Raw genomic sequence first — 20469 nt, forward strand, 5'->3', positions numbered from 1 at the left:
GTTCCATCAGCAAAAGTTGTTCGCTTCCTCCCAGTTCTGTCTGGCTCTTGCAGTGAGCTAGTCTTTAATCTGCATCCAAAACACCCAATCGTTCCGGATGTCCTCATTCCCTTCATAGAGAACGTCTCTGCACCTCCTCTCCCTGCACTGAACAACACAGAACAACAAAACTCGTGCTCTCTGAAGACTGTGGAATTAATCTGTACGAATTTATGAATATTGTATGAGGCCAAGTGACGAGAAATGTTTATTTAGACATATCACACTTAGTTTTATAGCTGGACAATAGCAACAAAAGAACAACCTGTGACTAAAATAACTAGAAGATACTTGCTGGTCAACTCAAATGACTAGTATCAAAATTCCTGGAGAGTTCCCTCTAACAGACAGCATCTCAACACCTGATGGCCTGAACATCACAGACTGAATATGAAATTAATTGAATGGGGATACACAAACAGCAGTTAATTGTAAACCTAAAAATGGCTGTTGTGATGCACCAGCCAGTAGGACTTGTCTTTTCTTCATGAAAATGAATGTGACACTTTCACTTTGTCTATCTGAAACTTGAAAAAGACCATTTTCCCAAGCCTGAACACCTTGCTAGCCAAACAGAGAACGTACATTAAACACATAAAATATTAATGAATACTAAGAATCTTCTGTAAAGAGTCAAGTCAATAACCTGCAAAGAAGAAATCATAGTATAGACACAAAAAAGGACTGGTTTGACCTAGAATTCATCCCAGCTACAAGAAGATAAGAAAACAGCAATAAGACATCTGACTAGTAAGTAAGAAATAGGAGGGAAAATAGAAGCAAATGGTCATTAATACATTTTGCAAGTTTAACAGTGTAGAATGATAAGGGAAGACAAAAGAATCAAGTAAGTATTAATATTTAATAATTAATGGAACTTTGTATAATAAAGAATCCAAAAATAAGAAACAAGAAAAAAAGTAGGTTGGGTAAAAAAACAGGTTTAGATTAGATGATAACTTTGTAAAAATGCAATACAGAAAACCACCAGATTATCGCTGCCTATTTTTCTAAACCTTGCACATGGAGTAACCATATCACAGCTGACATTGTCCCCAGAACAGAGGCCTGGCATTTGCAAGAAAGGAAGGGAGAGAGTAGTCACACCTAGGTTCAGCATTTTAAAGCAAACTGCACCTGATAACTTATTTTCAATTTGATTTAAAGGAACTCTCTGGGGACCTGTATGATCGGTCAATATTTACTAAATCTTGGGAAAATAAGGAAATTCCAAAGGACTGAAGAACTACAAACATTCCCAATATTTGAAAAGGGCAAAAAGGATGGCTCAGGGAACTAGGGACAATTATTGTGACACTGATCCCAGCTAAAATACTGGAACAGTTAATGTGGGAGTCTATTCATAAAGAATTAGAAGTTAAAAATATACTTAATGCCAGGCAACATATTAGGTAGGTTTTGTCAAATAAAGCCATCATCTCTTCTTGAAAAAAGGATTATAGTTTTGGTTGATAAAGATGATTGTGTTGATATAATACGTTTAGATTTCTCCAAGGCATTTGACTTAGTACCACATGACATTTTGGTTAAAAAGCTTGCATTATATGGAATTAACAGAGCACATATTAGATGGCTTAAGAATTAGTGCGTGACACGTCTCAGAAGTTAGTTGCTAAGGCTGAGATATCAGCAAGTGAGACTGTTTCCTGCAGTGCCCCAGGAAATCAATATTTGGTCTAACACCCCTTAATATTGTCATCAGTGACTTAGCTCAATCTTTTTTTAAGATTTTTTCAGACCATGAAACCCGCCCACATAGCAAACTAAAGCTGACTGGCAGTAGGGCTGCTTTTCTCAGTTACCTTTTTTTGGCCCCTGGGAAGGAGTACACAGATCCACATGTTTAAGACCTCTGACTGGGACAACATTAAATCTTTCCTTGTAACATTTATGAACAGCAACAAATTGGCATAACATTTAATAATGAAAGCAGACTATTGGCACAATCTAATTCAATTTCTTTGGCTAAATAACCAGGAACCAACAAGAATATTTAAAGTTAATGCAGTTAGAGGCAAGGTGCAACAGTTGGGAACCACAAGAGAAGTTACACCTTCAGAGAGGAGACTGTCCTGGAAAAGATACATAGGTCCAAACTTAGAGACCATTAGCAGTGCTCTGTTGAAAGGGCTAACCTGATGCTTGGTTTCATAAAGGGGTCTAGGAGGCAGCAGAAGGAGCAGAAGGAGGGAGGTACTCTTGTTTGACAGAACTAAATGAATTTCTGAATGGGATGGCTGATAGTACAGAGTGGTACAGAAGATATTGCAAAGGGTCTGGCTAGTGCATTTTGCTGTTGTTCTCAGAAGCATACTTACTATCACGTTTTAGAGGAACAATTCAAAGTTAAAACTCTGCTTTCTCGTATTCTTTGGGGTTTCTATTGTTAAATCAGCAGACACCTGATTACTATGCTGGCTCCCAGTCACACCTCTTCGAAGGATGATTTGCAAGTGGCAGTCCCAGTTGGTAGGCTAATTGCTTTACAGCAAGTTCCAGTGAAAGACTGGGAAAATTGCAACTGCCTCTACAGAGGGAGCGATTTATGTAGAATCTGTTTCCTGTCATGAAGAATTCATAAAGACCTCACTGGAGTCAAAAAGACAGCTAAGCCCTACACCAGGACACAGGTTAAGGCAGGAGCCTTCAGCAGAAACCCTAAACCACTGTTTCATTTCCTCCTGTCACCCCAGGCTGCACTTGCAAGACCGTGTTGCAGGCTACAGGCTTTCCAGGTTACCCTTGATAGCATATAGCCCCTCACATAGCCCATCATTAGAGCCTGCTACAGTCTCTCTTCTCCTCTCATGCTTCCTAAACCTATTCTTGTCACCTGCTGCTCTCCTCCCCAAACTGTGCAAGAAAGTGAAAGCCAGCACAATGCCATGAAGAGCTGGCTCCCTTGTAAAAATGTACCAAAACATGATCTAATGCACAGCTTGGTGAAACATGGACACCCAGATGTCATGTCTGATGTAGACAGGGTTACATTCTCAAAACAGCCAGCAATCTCTCTCCTATCCCAAGGACCAATTTCATCCATCTCAACCAAAGCATGATAGCCAAAATTCTTTGAACTGGTTGCTCATATTAAGCACTTTCTTTGATCTCTGAGAATCTTTTTCCACCTCTGCCTACCTAAGTAATTTCTAGGGAAAATTTATTCAGAAAACAGATAGAGCAACCAGTATTTTGCTCATGTCATACAAAAGACACAGATGCACTTAGCGAGGCTGCTGGGCTGCACACTGATCATTGATTTCACCCACTGTGTGTATTTCTGTTTGGGAAATAGATCTAGTGCATTGTAATTCTTTCAAACTCTCCGTTTTAACAATGCTTTGTATATTAATGAGGTTAGAGTTAATCTATCATTTGCAAATGGCCTGCTGTGAGTCAATAAAGTTTTGATAGGAAATAACAGTCCAGCTGGGATATTGTTAGAGAAAAAGTCAGAGGCATTTTCAGGCAGAATAGGGTGATAATACTGCTGGCTCCATTGTCACTGTTCTAGTGGGAAGGCAAGAGGAAAGGTCCCAGCACCCATGTCCAAAAGAACAAGGTTATGACACTAAATAGCTATGTAGTCCTAAAAGTCCAATTGGTTTTGACCTTACTCTTAGGTATTACAGAGGTTTTGAAAAGGTATTTCTTTAGAAAATCAAAACATCATTTAATCTTCTGTATCATTTTCTATTTCCTGGGCATTTTTCCTCAAAATAGTCCCATCTTAATCAGCAACAGGGTCTCCAAAGGTAGGACCCTTCTTCAGTTTCACTTAGTGCTGCTGCTGATTGAAAGGTGTAATTCAACAGAGGAGAGAGCACCACATGGGCAGGCTGTAAATAGAACAGACATCTCCAAATACCTGATGTTGTTGAGAAATTCTGAGCTCACCACATTTGGCTTTAATTTCCTGATTATCCTTTCCTCTCATGCCCTGACTGTTAATACTGAATTGGAATTAGCTGGCTACCTATTGTAAGTGGGTATTAGAGACAAAAGACTGGTCTGGAGAAGGTTGCTGGTCTTTTATTCTTGTTGCAAAGGCAACCCAGAATTAAAGAAAGACAGAAACGGTAAGAGAACCAGGCAGGGTTGGAACGTCACAAAGACACTGAGGCCTGTGTTACAATTCAACCAAATAGATGGTGGTATCGCCCAGATTTGAAGTTACCCTTGAGAGTTCATCTAGAGAAACTGAAACCATCTGTTCTCTTTAACAAGGATGTATTCAAGAGTTGAGGAGCTTGAGTCAGAGAGAATGACATGCATATTAAAAAGCAATGTACTGCTTGAATATTACCAGAATTGAAAATAGCCTTACTCAAGAATATGTGCTGAACAAAGCACATGTAAATCACGTCTACTGGTAGGTGATGTAAAAGTACTGACACTGATCTGAATTCTGAAATCAGACTTGCTTCTATAAGCAGTAATTAAGGTTAAACCACTTGGAAGCCTAAGAGTATGCAGAAATAGGCAGGTGTAGACTAACCTTTTGCCTGTACTCTGGCCAGCAGAGCAAAGTAAAGATCTAAAAGTTGGAAATGTCAGACTTCAAGGTGCCTGTGAGTGCTTCATCTATCCCTAGGAGAGCATGCATTAGGATACAGTCTCTAATTGCAGGGTCATTTACTAATTTTTCTCTAATCTCTCTCTCCCTGCCTTATTCAGTATCTGAGATAGATGTTGCTTATTTAACAAACAGCTCTTCAATATTTTACTCTTCACTTCAACTTTTACTCTACATTTACTCTTTACTATTCTGTGCATACTCCTAGGCTGTATAACATGAATACTTTTCCAGTCCTGCCTGGAAGTTAAGAACCTTAATTTTCTCATGAGGATTCCTATTGTACTCCCTGTTACATCATAGTGCTCCAAAACCTTCCTCACAATATCCCCTTTTTATAAACCATGAACTGAGGCAAAAGATTGAAAGTAAAAACCCTGCCTTTGGGTGCCCAATTGGTTATGTTTAAATGGTGGGGTGGGCATAGTACACAGCGAAACCTGCCACAGGGTTTCATCCAGACTAGGCAGCCCCCTGGAGATCACAGAAGATCTCTCCAGATTGCTTTCCAGAAGAGACCTCTAGCCTAAGGTCATAGATCCAAGTACATCCATACATCCCTGACAGAGAGGCAGGGCATGGCTGGAGTGCACAGCGCCTGGAGTACAGTCTTAATCATTAGGACGCTTTTTTTTTTTTTTGAGTGACTGGACTTACACACAGCTCCAGATATCCCAGGATGTCTCCGCTAGCTTGTGTTGGAGCTGTGAGTCCACAGCTCTCCTGCAAAACAGACACCAAGGCCCCAGCCAGGCAGACAGCTGGGAAACCAGGAGCAAACAGTTGATGACAATCTGTCAAAAAAACAGCTTCACAAAGGTATTTGGGCAACTAACGTGGAAAAACACCTAGCATGATTTCCAAGATCATCTTGGCAATCACTGTAAGCAACCATCTCCTATTTGGGGCACCTAAGTACTCAGAAATCTGGTCCTAAGTGGTTTTCCAGCATTATCTATGAATTCTGAAGCAGAAGAAAAATTTTGTTCCTTAAAACAGTGTTAAACCACTCTAACAATAACAGAATACATAAAAAATAGTTCTGGAAGGGTCCTTGATTCTTACCCAGTTCATTCCCTTGCCTCCAGCCTCTCCTCCCTCAAGGTAGGATCAACTATTTCTAAATTCTCTCCGGTAGGTATTTTTCTGACCTATTCTTAACACAGAATGATTGTAAAGCTGAACTATACAATCATTACAAAGAACAATGAAGTTAAAGAAAAGGTTTAACAGCAGAAACGAGAAATATGCAGGCACCTTGACTATGAAACACCTTATGTTTTTTGTTACAATCTAATGAGTACATGAAGTGTAATCTGTACAGTACTCTCTCCTATGAATCTGGTTCAGTAATCCATGCTGTTACACTAGGCTTTGAGTCTGCTTCCCAGTGGCTTAAAATCATATAATACTTCATCCATATTAGCCCCTCTATAGATAAGGCTTGGAGATTGCACAGCATTTAAGATACAGACTTCAGAAATAACACAAATCCTGTGACTGGAAATTACCTTTATTTAGTTTAAAGTTGCTAGAGCATGAAGTTTATTTTTACAACCAAGACAACAAGCGAAGGGCTTTAAAAGAAAAATCAGAATGGCTGTACAGAAGGGACTGATTCAGGTTGAGAGGAAAAAAGACGGATGAGTCCCCTCTGTTAGCAATGTCCAATGTGGTGTGTGATGGGGGTCAAATAATGGGAGATTAGTCAGATTGCTGAACAGCTTTTTTTCCCACCTCCCCATCCAAGGCACCTGCCTCTAGCTGTGCTGCAATATCACATCAGTTTCACTTGCAGTGCTTTGGCTGGCTGGATACAGAGATGCTTGCAGGGCACCCAGCTACAGGGTAGTTGTATGTAGCTGGGGTTAATAGCCTGCTAGTGCAGAAGTGCCAAAAATCAGCTAAATATTAGAATACAAAGATGAGCACTGAAGAGTTCATAGATACAATAGGGGAAGTCATATATACCCATACATATGTATGGATACACATACACACACCTATATGTATTGATTCTATCTTACTGTCTGCAGCAGATAAATAGTGAACAATATTTCTTCCTGCATTTTCATTCCAGAAAGTGCCTTTTCTGTTTCTATAGCAACTTCTGTTGTTTGTAACTTGCAGTCCATGCTAAAAATATGCTGGTTTAAAAGGGAGAAAATTCTAAAAAGTTAGAGCAATTGGAAAAGATGACAATTTTAAAATTAAATAAAGTCATAGACTATGCTTAATAAGTAGACTGTTCACCATAAGAAGCACTGAATGTGACATCCACTATGTGACTTATAAAATAGAAATTGGGCTTTTATAAGTATGTCTCGGGTTCTTTGTTACAACCTGAGTTACTGCCATTTGAATGACTATGTAGTGTTCTCCATCAGAAATTCAGCCACTTGGTAATGAGTAGAAAAGAGTTCCATCTCTAGACATACTTGTCGTCCTGCCATGGGACCCCATCATACAGAGTTCAGAGCAATAAGTGCAATTAGTGTGCTCCATTCTCAACTGCAGTGACTGCAATAGGTGTCCCACATCACACGGCACCAGCTTTTGTGAATAGGAGCTTTAGCAATGGGCAGCAAGACAAACTGTGATGGGTACTATTCTTTTTTTTCCTCCTTTAAATGAACAGAAAGTCTTTTATGGATCATCCTTTAGCTCCAGGTGATAAAGGTCTGAAACAGTCCCTCCTCTTACCATTAAAACTTTATGAATACACATGGGTTTTGAAGGGCAATTAGTCTTCCTCTCCATGCTGTGTTGCTGTAGTTTGAGCAATGTAGAAAGTTTTATAATGCTACATATGCACAGAGAGGCACACATTCAATACAAAAACCATAGCCGTGAACTTTTTGGCTGCAGGATTGCACTACAATGAGCAGAGGAGGAGGAACGTCCTTACCGTGGACTCACGGCTTCCACTGATTTCTCTGCTCTCTTCTCCACACCATGTCCCAACAGTGGCCTACCTTTGTGAAACAGAAAGGGCTTAGTGTAGGACATGGACGGAGCAGGTCCATCCCAACCTCTAGTCTGTGCCTAAGGACTTCGCTCTGGGAAGGAAGAGGAGAAAGGAATTGCAAGAAAAATGGGCAAACCAGGAGGTTAAATCTGTTAATAAGCAACTTCGTTCTTGTGTGCAATAGCCAATAAAAAACAGTGAATGCAAGAGTAAAACACTGTGACACCTCTGTTTTAAAATACACTGAAGGCATTCTGAAATATCTTAATTAATCTTTTTTTCTAGTTAAACTGAATACTTGTGGGGACAGAGACTGCACTATATTTGTTCTGAACAGAACACATTGTCAGCAGCCAATAAATTAAACTGTAATAAATGGAGTCATTCTGCTGCCGCGCAGTTCTGCACAGACATTCCTGCTGGGACTGTTGCATATTGGTGTATGCTTCTCCTTGAACTTACTCTGTTATCTACATCTTTCTCCAGGCTGATGATTTTCAATTATTTCCTTGTTGATGTCTGTAGTTTGCCAGGGGAGGTGCAGAAGCCATCTTTGCTTCCCTCCGTTCCTCATTACATTCTGGAGATCACTTTGCCTTATCCTCCCCTCTGCTGCTCCCAGCCATCTTTGCCTTTTAAAAGTTTGTTGGTTCTTTCTAAGTTATTCACACCCCATTTCAGCATGAACAGATTTTTCTTGCAAGGACATGTAGTAATGACAAGAGATATGTAATTGTATGAGTAGTTATCAAAAAGGTTACAAGATTAAGACTTTTGGCAGTGAGGAAACCAGGTTCCCTGCCTGTCCAATGATTTTCCAAGTAAACTTAAAACATGTGAGTTAACTGTGGCAAAAAACAGATTAGCTGTCCCTGTTGTCTTTCTTTCCTCCTTCCACAGTTTGCAGACCTCTCTGTCTCCTTGTTGTTGTTGTTCTTTATGCCACCAGTCTTACAAGAGACACTGGGAGTTAAGTGGCTGCCAAGGTCTCATCAGCTCTAGACAGGAGCAGAGTAGGTATATCACTGCAAATTTGCTTTTCTGACTCCAAGCCATTCTGTTCTTTCTGTATTTTAATTTTTCACTGTGCAATGCCAGAGGCAGCTGGTTCATGTTATTTGAATTATCCCAAGAATTATTACCCAAAGAATTAAAATCCCAAAAGGTGCCCAAAAGTCAAGGCATAGCATTTTTCTTTCACCAGCCTTTGACCAGTCCCTTCTGCCAGATGTTCTACAACTGATGGCACCTTGTTTATTCACTCATATCTTAAATTCTTAACTGAGACACAAGGGCTAGCAGAATTTTGTTTGCTCACAGACAGCCATTCTCAGCTGATGTAAATAGATACAGTTCTTAAGAAGCTGATGTACCTACTTAAAGTGGTCGATGATCTACCACATACAAGAGTCTGAAATTCCTTCTGATGCTGGAAGATTACTGAAAAATTCCAAAGTTTATTTGAGATGTGCATGCTGATCCTTTGGTAATGCATGGAGAAGAAAGCCAGATGCCTCTTACTATCTTCTTGCCTGCAATGTCATCAGCTCTTTCATGGTGACAAATATATTTCATAATTTATATTAAAGGCACCTCCTGTTTCAGGAAAGTGCTGTGCCACTTTTAAAATGTTGGTATTTTAATCCTTACTAAGGAGGTATTTCATTCAGAATATGGCCAGCATTAATAGTAAGGCAGCCATTTTTCTGCTCAGGGGAATTTTTGGTGTGCTATACTAAGCATGCTGAACACAGGATACTTTCCTAGAGCTACCAATAATTATTCAGAAAGGTTCTTCTACCACATCAAATTCAGTGCGGCTGCTGAGGACTGAGGCTTTGGTGGAAACGTGTGAGTTTTCTTTTCGATGTTCATCACTAATGATTTCTGACCCACTTATATTCAAACTTACCTTCAAAAAATGTCACATGCTCAGCACAGAGAAAGTGTGGTGTCTGATTCCTCTCATCCTCTATCCTAAGGAAAGCAAAGGTCCTTAGAACTTCCTCCTTGACAGACACCAGGAGGAACTCTCCCTGCATCTATGGAGAGACCTGAAGATGTCCCACCTTGATACCTAGCCCAGCCTCTGGAGTAACCAAGGAAGGCTCTGCTCTCAAAGAAGTGAACCCTGGTTTTACAATGAGCCCAGCACAAGCTGGAGCAAGTCTTTCAGAGCTTAAGCAGTCTGGGAAGTCAGGCAGCGTTCAGATATGATCCGTACTGCTTACAGAACTGCATCAGAATCAATGTTTTAACTTTTGAGAGTGCTCAGATTACATGAGTCACAATCACCTTTCCAGATAGTGAGACCCCCCCCCCCGATAGTCTTGCAAGGAAGCACCCTTCACTGACTCCAGAAGGGTTCATCCTGGTAGGGAATTTAGAGGGTTTCCAATGGAAGGGAAGCTACAGCTTCTGAGAATCCTTGCTTGGAAAGGCAAGAGCTATTTTTGTGGCTTCAGAACAAATGTGGCTTTCAAGAAAGCTGTTAGAGTGCTGTGTGGCACCTCTGCCTGTTCCTGCCCCAGGTGACATAGAGATTTCCACACCAGGAAGCTGGACAAAATCAGGTTATTTAGCCCTGATGGAAAATTTCAGGGTTTTATTAGGGATCATCTGCTAGATGCACACAAGCCAGAGCTCAATGAAAACCTGTCATTTATTTAGCTGGCTATAGGCTGTGAGGTAGGTATTTATGCCTCAGTGCCTCCAGGGTGCACTTGCTTGTGAAAAGCAGTTGGCTCCATGTAGAAATAGGAGATTGTAATCGGCCACCTTCTGTGCTACATCCTTCCTGTGAGAAGTTCTACCAACCTCAGTAAGAAATAAAGAAACTAGCCATAATGGGAACCACTCCTTTCTTTTCTTGACTGCCAGTAACATACACATATTCATTAGTGGAGTGTTTGGCAGGGGAAGGTTCAGCTCCTTCCTTTCCGTGTGCTTCAGCAAATCTTTACTCTCTTCAGTCTGTGGCAAAGAAAAGCTTTTTAAGTGCAGGTTGCAACCCATCTAACTTTAGCCCTAATCAAATCCACATCTGGAAGATATTAGGATGCACTGCAATTTTTAAACTGTGGGTGTTAGGACTCACTCATTTACTTCATATTTTTTAAAGTGATGTGCATGCTGTGTTCCAGACCACTCCCGGTGCTTTGTACTTAAATGTGTGTTTTAATTTGTGTTCCATTATGTTGTCTTTTTCTTTTGGGAATGGTTTTCTGCTGGCCTGTGATCTGCTTCATAATTCAAGTGGAAAGTTTCTGAAAATAAAAGAGGCTCTAATGCCTCTAATGCCTACAAAAAGTAGTTGTAAGTTTAAAAAATAAAAAGGATCTGTATCTTTCTCTGAAGTGCAGTGATTTATAAGCTTCTGAGGGGATGAGGAAGTCTGGGTATTTTAGAAGGTGGGATGGATGTTAGAAACTGCCCTTTCGTCTTTTAATACCCTCATGAACACATATGGAGGATTTGAAGTTGAGACCTAGGTCACAATTACTTGCAGAGGAAAAACATCTGAGGGCAACTTCTGACAGATCGTTATGCCAAGGAGATGTGACTTCCACATGCATCTGGCCCCTGGATTGCCTACTCTGAGAATGAATATGCCTGTTTTAAACAGCATGCCCAGGATAACAAGGCTATACATTTTACTCCTACACTCTATGGGGGAGGGCTCTATGGCCAGCAGATCTCTGTGGATGAAGCTTAGGGGATTCTATTTTCTGTCCCTGTTCCTGACCAAAGCCTTTGGCATGGGCAGGGCTTGGAGAGACCTCTCAGTCAAAGAGGGTCTCTCCCAGTAGAGAGAGCACAAAGACTGTGCCTTCAGTCCCACATTGTGTGGCCTTTAGAGTAACAAAAAGTAGGCACTGGATACAGGCTGCTCGCTACAGACATCTGAAACTTAGGCACCTAAGGAAGAAAGGCAGGGTTTCGTCTTCTTCAAAGAGGAACAAGACCCTGGTCTATCATCAAGATGGATGAACTATGCTTTTGCAGTAGTACCCAGGGGGACTTCTGAAGATGCTATGTGGGGATTTCTGACTGCTTCCTGACTCAGTAGGGTGAACCAGCCCTCATTCCTCTCCCAAGCCCCTGTATTCATAAGTAAACAGGAACTACACAACCTAAAAGACAGCTGATATGTACTTTGGGCAAATCCCAAATCTGGATAATCGAGGGACCAAGACTGTAGGGAGTGCCGCAAATCACATCTACTCTACAGCCTATAGGTGGTCTTAGGCCCTTTCAGCTTCACTAAAAGAAGTGTCCAAAGAAGGGGAATGAAGCTGGTGAAGGGTCTGGAGCACAAGTCATACGAGGAGCAGCTGAGGGAACTGGGGTTGTTTAGCCTGGAGAAAAGGAGGCTGAGGGGAGACCTTATCACTCTCTACAACTACCTGAAAGTAGGCTGTGGCAAGGTGGGGGTCGGTCTCTTCTCCCAAGTAACAAGCAGTAGGACAAGACAAAATGGCCTCGAGTTGCACCAGGGGAGATTTAGATTGGACATTAGGCAAAATTTCTTCACTGAAAGGGTAGTCAGGTGCTGGAACAGGCTCCCCAGGGAAGTGGTTGAGTCCCCATTCCTGGAGGTATTACATCTACCACAGGTAGGTGTGGTGCTTAGGGACACGGTTTAGTGGTGGACTTGGCAGTGCTGGGTTAAGGGTCGGACTTCATGATCTTAAAGGTCTTTTCCAACATAAACAGTTCTAGAATTCTAGGATTCTAAAAGTTTGAGCACAAAGTAGGAGCCTAAACAAACCTGGTTTCCATCCTACTTTAGTTTAAAGGATAATAACGGAGAGAGAGGGTCACGACTGAGTGTACAGAGGGCACCAGGGCAGGAAAATGGGGGAAGGTCATTGTGAGCACCTGAAGGTTATCTCTAGGTGGACAAGAGAGTCCTCTTCTTTCAATCTGGGGCCATGCTAATCCCCCACTACTGAATATATTTATAATGCAAATATTCTTAAATCTAGAAGCTTGCCTGGCACCATTTCTAACCAGATCAGTTATATTCATTGCCGTGGCTGAGGGCTGTGAGTTGGAATACTTTTAAAGTCAGAAAACAACAGGGGAAAGAGCTTCAGAAATCATGTCCTCCCAGGATGAGTGAAAGTGCTGTGTTTTTAAATTGTTGAATACAGGGTGAACTTGAAAGGAGAGACCATTTCCACTGTTCCTGAGGCAAGAATCACTGGTGGTTTCCTTTGAGCGTAGTCCCTTTGCACAGAGCGTGCAAAGCAGCTGAAATTGTCTCTGCATGACCTCAGTCAGCCTCTGAACAGACTAAGCAGGATGTGTAAGAAGCAGCAACCACTGGGTGTGTCTTGCCTATAAGAAATTCATGGGGTTAAATTTGGCTTGCAGCTGCCTTTAAGCCCACTATAAGAAACTACCATATCTTGTTCAGCAGGCCCCCCATCATGCAGTAATTATCTCCCTTCTCGGAGCACACTGACAGAAAGCACAATCAAATTCTCGTTACAGCCAGTGGCAAAACTCCTGTTAAATTCGGCTAGCATCTTTCAGGCTAGGCTGAGAAGGAAGAGGGAGTCTTCTCCAGCTGGAACTGCAGCCTGGTAGAACTGAAAATGCAGATTGGTGAGGTATTTTCATTATAAGAAACCAGCTATTTCCGTATTTTCTTTTAAGTTGAGCAACTTAAATAGCCTTCCTTTCCTTAAAACTTCTCCTCTCAAACAAATCCTTTTGTTATCAAGTATGCATGCAAGCAATGGAACACTTAGACTATGATAAGTTGGAAACTCATCTCTACCATTAAAACATTGGCACTTCTAATCCTCTGAAAGGTACACTGTGTTGTGAATTCAGCTTCTTCTATTGCAACTTTTGCATTTAATTAATCTTTGTCTGAAGGGCATATTCTTGTTACTAAGAAGCATGCCTCAGTGGTGCTAATGTTCATCTGAGTGACCTCAAGTTGGTTAACATTATCACCCTATAGTTTTCCAGCCAATTATGTCCAGAGGTACTAGAAAGGATTATTTATTATCCCTGTCTCACTTGGTTAAAAAAAAAAGTATCCCTAAAAATTAATTTAGTTTCCTCAGGGAAGATTATAAATCTACAATGTAACATTATGAAAAAGCTGTGAATTTTAGACATGTTTTTAATCTATCTGGATATTCATACAGTCTCTCTAGTGCAATAAACAATGGTATAGTTGCAAAGTGGTTTGGGTTGAGTTGGTTTCTTTGCCATATGAAAGGGAGTGATACTGGGTACTGAATGTGTTTTGGATTAATTAATTTTATTATAACTAGATATCATGGTGAGCTATAGGGGTAAATAAATCACAGTTTATTACACTAGTGAGTATTCTTCTTGGTATTGCTTCAGCACTTAGAAAGCCACCTAAAGCTAGGACTTCAGTGTGCTAAGTGCTGGACAAACAGAGACCAAAAACATAGTCCATGCCCCAGAAAACATGCACTTTGAATATGAGACAAAAAGATAACTGTTTGGTGACCAGGAAATATGAGACAGGAATAATGAAACTAGATGAAGAGGATTAAGATGGCATGGGATGTCAGTGGGAGATATAGGTCAGTAAGATAACTGCTGTAGGTGATCATATGTTTGTGCAAACCACAGTGAATTCGCATGGATATTAAAGGAAAAATACACTCTCAAATACTCAAAAATGAGAAATGCCAGGGGACACTTGTTCCACACGAATAAGAAGTTTTGATTGCAATTCTATGGGGTAGCACAAATTGCCACTACATCTGGAAAAGGAAAGGTTAAAAAAATGCACTTCTAACCCCAAGGCTGTGGGCCTGTCAAGCCTGGGTAGCATAGGCAACAGTCCAAAGAAGGACTGGCACAGAGAAAGTAAGAAGGCAGAAAAAGGGAGAGCTCTGTTGAGGTCCTCTGCTTCCCCTGCCCTGGAAGAAGAATCATCTTTAGAAGAAGGAAGCCTAGTTCGCCTAAGGAGGGGACTTTGGGGAATATTGAACATACACTTCTGTGAGGATGGCAAAAGACCAAGACAGATTTTTGCTGTGACTGCCCCAGAGTCCTAAAAGCTGAAATGTCTGGCCATGACTGTTAGGTATTTGGCACTTTCACAGTATAAACCTGACTGCAAAAGGCCCCCATTTCCCCACGTGGACTGTGACATTTGTTCAGTCTATCTCAAGGAATGAAATAGGACTTCTCCTCCCTGCTCCCATGCAACCTGAAAATCAGCTACAGGATTTGCATCTGCTAACCTTTTTTTTTTTTTTTTTTCATTCTTGCACCTCTCTTTTGGCCTTGATTCCTCATCATTGATGGACTCCACACATTTTCTTTTTGTCCAGCTGCACAGCCTTACTTAGTTGTAATGAAGGGTCTAAGGCAGAAAGCTAAATGAAGCCTGTATGTCCCCCTTCTAGACAGGATGTGCTTAGTTCTAGCACGGGGAGGCAGTTAATGAAAGGGCTAGCTTTCCTGCATGTCAATACGGTCTATGCAAGTCAGCCAATTTTCTCTATTATTCTATGAGAATATAATTTCTTTCTGGAGTGTTGTGAATACTTGCTCTCTCGTATGGATGGTTTTAATGGATCGTTTCTCTAGGAACAGTACACAATACTGCAGGGCACTTGACATTTATATCAAGGATGTAGGGCAAAATTCTCTTGTACTTTATAAAGAGCTGTGACTATGCTATTAGAAACCAAGGGCCAGATAACATCAACTGCCAAAGCATTTTGTCCCACGATGGTTCATAGGGTGTGATTCCTAGGAGCAAAAGTGACATCTGTAATGTTTATAAAATCTGTGAGATGTGTTTATCTCTGTCGTAACACTGTGTGTGCTTTGCTGGGCTGTAAACAACAACCTATGAGTATTAACCATGAAAATATCTTCCCTTCAAAGCTCCAACAAAGAACAAAAGCCAATACCTTTAGGGCCTAGGCCATTGAATTTTCCTGAGATTTTTTTCCAGCTTTCCCTTCATATGTTTAACAGCTTATAAATTGGATTTGGTATGATTGTCCTGGAAACTAGATTCTCTTATATTTAGGTTCTTATCTCACCATCCTTGTCTCCTAGAAGAGCCTAAAGCAACACAATTAATAGTCTATTCCTGAAACCACTGATCTACACATCCGATTATTTTAGAACGACAGCGATACAAATGCTTTTGAATTTGTAGTCCTGTCCTTGAAAGAGTGGAAATACAATGTTGGTATACAGAGGAATTATGTTTTAAAGAGGGCTTGAATATTCATGTGTCGTCTAAAATGCCTTCTCTTACCAGCAGTATGAGAGCGATATATTCAATATATGTGGAAGATGCCCTCTCTGAAGTAAATTTTCACCTAGCATGCTTATAAACCTAGCCACAGTAAAGGCTAATCACAGTTAACAGTGAATAGTGGGGGGAAACAAACTAGAAATAAACTGCCAGACAGTAAACTCCTAACGTAGCAGAACCCTCTTGAAGAGCCAATGCAAACATCCCCAGACTCCTAATTTATCTGGCTTCTCCTGTTTTATTCACTTTCATGCTTCTTATAAATATCTGTCACATATCTGCTTAGCTGCATTAAGCCACTGAAGAAGGAAGACTTTGAAACAGAGAATTTAAAATGTTGAACAGGCCAGTGATCACAGGACTATGTAATTAGCCAAAACAAGTAATTCTCTTCTATGGCATTACATATAAAATAACTCCCCAATGGTATTAAAAAAAAAAAATGAGAATACCAGCAAATGCAAACAAGGCCCGAATATCTCCGTATTCTGTTAATTTTCATTTCTCTGTGCCCTCTTGTTCAGAACAAGCACCAGGAATGAAATCTTGCCAGAAAGGTCACCTATGCCACCACAGCTTTGGACTGAGATGTGAAATGGAAACTCATATTATCTCAGGCAGCGTCTCTTACCAGTGCCACACTCACATAAACTACTTTGTCATTATTTCCACTTCTCATTAAATTCTAGATGAATGGGGCTGGCTCACAGGCTCAGTCCAGGAATCTCTTGGTAGAGCTGCTGGTTGGTATTGCACCAGTCATTTGCCATTATCCTTAGTGACTCCTGCGGCATTAAAACCTCTGAACTTCTGCACTGGCCCCATTTCCCCACGTCCACACCGCAGAGAACCAGCCCAGATGGCCCAGCTGCCCCTCACCTCTTGGGGTCTGTGCAGACAGTGAGTGTTAGTGACTCAGGCAGCAAACTATAATTTGTAAAAGGGACATTAATTTCAAAATTTGTGATTTCTCTTCAGTTTCCTGAAAGGACACGTTAGGCTTGAGTCAGATGTTTAACAGTCCTTGCCAGACAGGCCTGAATGCTCATGTCTGCCTCTTGAAGAACAAACTTTAGCAAAGCCACAGGATTTGCCATCTGCCATCTTTGTATGTGACACAGCACCTTCGTTTTCCCCCTGGATCACCAAATAGGACAAGTGAACGTTTACCTTCCTGCCTGATGTCTGGTGCTTCTGCCCCAGTCCTCAGCCCAGTCCCTTATTTAACTCAGGCTATATCTCTTCCTGACAACAAAAGGACCAAGGAACAAAGCCAGCTAAGCCATAGGGGTGACTCAGTGATCAAAAAGTGTTGGTGAAAGTGGCACTGTAGAGTGGCATACAGTCCCTGTATTGGCATCACCATCATTTAGCACTCCCCAGAACTGATTTCTGAGGCTGAGCCCAGGGAGAGCTGTCTCCCTGGGGCTGGTGGCACAGGTATTAAATGAAAATGGCAACTTGGAAGGTTTTATCTTCTCTCCATCTCAAAGTAGAGAACAGAGCCCTGCTCAGCCTAGAGGGGGAGGAAAGCAAGGATCACTCCTCCTGTTTTATTTCCTTAAAGATTAATTTCTCATGGAGAGAGAATCAGTCAAGGGGCTGGAGCTTCAGCTGCGCTTTTAAGTGAAAATTTATGTTATGAGCCTTTCATTTATTTGAGAGAGGTTTGTTTTGTGCTTGCAAACTCTTAAGAAGGCTATTTTTCAAGGGTCTTTTTAAATGGAAGGTAGTGCTGGTTTAACCTCACTCTTGCAGCTGATGATCATGCAAGAAAAAAAAAAATATGTACACTGACATTGCATATTATATATACCATATGTATACAACGGTGCAATATACCACATCCCACGAAGGTGTTGGGTTCCAAATACTCACAAAATCAATGGAAAATTATGCTTGACAGGGGTGGTGACCACTGCCGCTTTTTCTACTTCAGCAGTCTCTTTAGTTGGCCAAAACTGTAACTGCATAATGCTGGCATGTTAATCAGTTCCATTGAGCAAGGTGTCTTTTGGACCAATGTTATTACTGAATTTATGGTGTGAGTCTGCTAAGGTCAGGAATTCTCTCACCCAAGACAGAGATTTTGAAGTGACCAGAGTAGGCGTTGGAGGGTATTCAGACACACATTGAAACGTCAAATTATATGTTTCCTACCTTTCCTTTCCAAAATATTTTATGAATCCTAAGTAATGAACCCTAACAGCATGTAGTTTCATAAAGAATAGAAATTCTTCATTTTACACAAGGGAAGGGAATTCATCCTGGCCACAGAAAAAGTCAATGTCAGAATTAGAGCCTACAACTAGCAGTACTAGCTTCTAAACCTGAGAGCAGCCCATTAGATTTTGCCTAATTGCCAGTCTAAATTAGCCATTAATGACTTCTCCAACTCCCATTTGCTTACTGCAGCAGGATAAAAATCAGAATGTGAGAGGCAAGAAAATGCTTGTGCTGGGACTCACAAAATCTGAAAAGAAGTTATTTTCAAAAGCTGTTTTTCTTCTTAGATGTGATGGTGACAGCTCCCCTCAGAAAAACACAGACAGACAGATGGATAGGGAATACTTTTGTTATGAGCTGAACCCAACATATATCCTAATAGTCTTAAGTCAGGTCTCCCATAGTAAAAGAAGAGAAACAGAACAGGACAAGGTAATGAAATAACCTTCCCCAAGATCTTCCTCTTGAGGGATGAGGAGGGAAATACTGAAGGGATTTCTACATCTCATCTGTTGCTCTTAGAGGAGGCACCTAGCCACATTAACCTCTGTAAAGCATCCATTTGGGTACCCCTGGGGACTTGGAGAAATGGTGCTGTGGGCCAGAGCCAGAACCCAGAACACTGTTCCAGCCTTCCCTGCCCTGCCATCAGCTGCAGAAGTCATACAGGGCTGTGACCAGGAGGCTGGAAGTGGAAGCATCTACTTTCCTACAGAGACAAAGGAGTATCCAGTCACAGATCTCTTCACAATAGAGAGGATATCAAGGCCTCCTGCTGACTCTCTTAAAGGCTAATTAGACTGGAAACTCTTGGCAGGTCTTTACAGGAATTGTGCTGCAGGGACTGTTCAGTCATTTCAGTGCTTCTAATAAGGGGACTTGACATGTAGTACCTGCAGAATTCTTTATGGCATTTCTCTGGATGCCTCTCTTTCCTCCCTGCTTGCATGCCAACGTCACTGTTGCATGCAACATTTATTCTCGTTTTCAGACTTCTGCTGCACCTGAGCACAAAGGAAGACAGATCTGCTTCCATACATCTGCTGTTTTGCAACTGTGCCATGGGCAAGTTTAGCTTGCTAAGGAGCATGGTTTAGTTCCCATGTGCTCGCAGATGGGCCAGCAAACATAATGTGAGCTGAAACAAAATATCTCAACTCATTGTGCCAGGCAAGAGTTGCTGCAGCAGATTTTTAGGGTGAATGTTTGTATTCATGTGCAGGCTCTCAAAGCATTGCTGAAGTGACAGCCTGTTTCTTTAAGAACTGCTGCTACAGAACGTTACAATACAGTGATACAAGGAAATTGCTGCAACTCCCTGCATGTTTGATTTCTTGAACTATCAGTAGAAATGCTCCATCTGTGACTTCCCATCTGTACCACACGTTTTGGCAAGCTAACATGCCAAAACTTCTCCTTTCCTCTATCTCCCTCCTCCCCCCCCAGTCCCTTATCCCTCCTCCCCCTTTAGCTCTCCTCTTTCTTCAGAAACACTGGGGAGAAAACAAAGTCCAACACAGGGCTGCTGTTTCTGTTTCTTGTTTTACTTCTCATTACCCTGGAGGGAAAGGATAAACCTTCCCATCTACCCACTCTGCCCTGCAATGACTACATGGGTTACAAAAGTCAAAGGGTCCGGCTCTGGGTAAAACGTGTGGCGGAGGCAGGATGACTCCCAGAGAGAAAGATTATGTTGTCTTTTAGCTGCAGGGACTCCCGGGAAAGAAAGCCAAAAGATACTGTAGGAGGAAACACGGGGCGTGAGGCCAGAGGGAGAAGAGATGGGATGGAGCGGAGCCCAGGAAGGGAGAGGAAGCCCTGCAGGGTCAGTCTCCTACTGCCAGGAGAGATGGGGTCAGCACTGCTGCCCTTTGCCTCCCCCAGCGCTGCTGCTCTCCTCAGGCATCCCGGCCCCTCGCACCCTCAGCAGCAGCAGTCTGAATTTGCATGGCGGTGCCACAGGCGGGGAAAAAACATGGCCAGTTTGATGCTCCCGAAGTCGGCTGCTGGAGGCAGCTGCTTACTTTGTCCATGTGGCTAGCTGTCCAAATTAATTCCCCTAGCCTGAATACTTGGTTCCCTTTGGATTTTATTCTCGTATGGTCTTCTGACTGCTGCGTGATAGTAGGTATGTCTGCTAATCCTAAAGTTATCACTTATTTTATCACAAAAGGGTTTGTTTGTCTGGATTATTTTGGCCTGACAGGGCAGAGGAGGGGATAAGACTGAGTTTTCAAAAAATTTGTGAATGTTTTTTAAAAATACCAGAAACATGCTGGGTTTGCATTTTTCATTTTTTACACAACTCGGCCACCTGGCAGAGAGCATTAAAAAAAAAAAAAAAAAGTGATTTTGCTT

The sequence above is a fragment of the Nipponia nippon genome, unplaced genomic scaffold (genome assembly GCF_047370975.1).
Source record: "Nipponia nippon isolate SJK-2023a ecotype South Korea unplaced genomic scaffold, ASM4737097v1 scaffold_2, whole genome shotgun sequence".
Lineage (NCBI taxonomy): Eukaryota > Metazoa > Chordata > Aves > Pelecaniformes > Threskiornithidae > Nipponia > Nipponia nippon.